The following is a 2,415-nucleotide window of genomic DNA, read 5'->3' as shown; positions in this document are numbered from 1 at the left end:
CCTGCCTCGGTGGGAGACGGCCGACTTGTTAAAAAAAAAAAATGTGTAAATTATCCAGGATAACACAAAAAGTGAAATTAACTTATTTCCATTGGGTGTTATCTCTTGGGTTTAGGCTGTGTAGGCGCAAATTTGTCAACATACCTGGAGAGGGTTTCAGAAGTCAATGTCCCTGCGGCCCAATCTGTGACCAGGACTCATTGTGGATCAGGGCCTGATCAACCAGGCTGTTACTGCTGGCCGGACGCATCCCGATGTACGAACCACAGCCCAGCTGGTCAGGTACTAACTTTAGGTGCCTGTCCAGTGCCTTCTTGAAGACAGCCAGGGGTCTATTGGTAATACCCCTTATGTATGCTGGGAGGCAGTTGAACAGTCTTGGGCCCCTGACATTATTGTGTTGTCTCTTATCGTGCTTGTGACACCCCTGCTTTTCAATGGGGGGATGTTGCATCGTCTGCCAAGTTTTTTGCTTTCATAGGGAGTGATTTTCGTGTGCAAGTTTGGTACTAATCCCTCTAGGACTTTCGAAATGTATATAATCGTGTATCTCTTACCTGCATTCTAGGAAGTACAGGTCGAGGAACTTCAAGCATTCCCAGTAACTGAGGTGTTTTATCGCAGTTATGTATGCCGTAAACCTAGGTAGTAAGTTGGTAGACAGCAACCGCCCAGGGAGGTACTACCGTCCTGCCAAGTGAGTGTAAAACTTTCTAGGTAAGCAATTTCAATAAACTTGCAGTTTTTTCTGTGCAATAACTGGATTGTGTACATTTATAAAGTGCTAAACTCACAAAAGTCATGCAGCACCTAGGGGAATGTGACACATTCAGGTTACAGTTCAGTGGAGCCTTGGTACTTGGTACTCAAACTCTTTGTTCAGCAAATAAATCGCTCGGTAATCAACCATTTGCTCAACACTTGACTAAACAAACACAACCTACCAGAACATCGCTGTAAACTATTTTGTGTTTCCTCACATTTTTTTTTTTTTTATATTATTTGTATAAATAAGTCACCATGGGGCCTAAGAGGGTTAGTGATAACAGCCAGCCAAAAAGAAAATTGGTTGGGAAAAATTAGTTCGGTACTTGAACAGCCTTCTGGAACGAATTAAGTTCGAGTGCTATGAGGTTCCACTATACATGTATATCCAAGGTAGAGGGGGCAGGTCCAGTTCCTTGAATTAAGAGCTGTGTAATAACTAGAGAATGAATCATCTGGTCAGTTTCAAACATTTAGCACTGGTGTGTTCACCAAAGGGAAGGTTCACCTTGATTTTGGTTTGATTTTTAATTTGCCAATTTTATCATACAAATTCATTTTTTCTGGTTGACTCCAAACCAACAATCAGATTCAATCCTAGGAGACAAGATAGGTAAAATATCTTGGATCAAGAGCCCCTCCATCAAGACACCTTTCTTGAGGGGTCAGGCAAGTGAGACACTGTGTGGTGCATACCTATCTTCTGATTAATCTCTGAAAAGTACCACAAGACAATAATGAAGAGCACAGATATTACACTGTGCTTTAAGAGAAGTAGGTGGGGCACAAACCCATGAAACGCCAGTCTAAAAACCAACAAGCCAATACTCTCACCAATGGTCCACTAAGTGGTCCAGTAGCAAGAGTACTGGTCTGCTAGTGTTAGGACTGACTTGCAATGAATTTAAGTCCCCACCCATTCCCTGAGTTGTTTAACAGTGTTATTACAATTTTAGCAAAACTTAGTGACATAAGATGGATACTCAATAAAACCAATAAAAATTAGGCATAGCTTTTATCTGCCCCATGTTTTTGAGACTTCATTTTTTAAATCACAATATTCTTCAGATCACCAGACATATGAGCCATACAAATAATATATGAAAAAATAATTTGGGGAGGTGCCATGCATATGAAAATAACTGCAAGTAATACATTAATTATAAAACAATCATGATACTATGCTTCAATGCCCAGGAAACAAAATACAGCATTATTATATAGAAAAGTAATGCAGAGTAACTGAGGCATTGTACCTGTGATTTAAATTATGGCAGCTAGTTTCCTTTCCTTTGAGAGAACAGCAAATTTCAGAAAGCAAATAAGAATTTCACCAATGTAATACAACTACTATATAACCCAAAAAATAACAAAAAACAATTTGGTTGACAACAAATTTGCAACACAAAAACTCATAAAACTCAGTATAGTACTCATTACAGATGCTCCTCGCTTTATGATGGTTCGACTTATGATATTTCAACTTTACGATGGAGTGATAGCAATGCCCATTCAGTATTGTACAGTAGTGTACATTTATTGATAAGATAACCTTTTTTTATTTACTTATTTTTCAATACTGGTATTTAGTTACAGTAATTGTTTAATTATTCAGTGACAGTTATTTACTTAGTATTTTTGAAAAAAAAA

The sequence above is a fragment of the Cherax quadricarinatus genome, chromosome 59 (genome assembly GCF_038502225.1).
Source record: "Cherax quadricarinatus isolate ZL_2023a chromosome 59, ASM3850222v1, whole genome shotgun sequence".
Lineage (NCBI taxonomy): Eukaryota > Metazoa > Arthropoda > Malacostraca > Decapoda > Parastacidae > Cherax > Cherax quadricarinatus.
Note: the sequence above shows the minus strand (reverse complement) of the source record.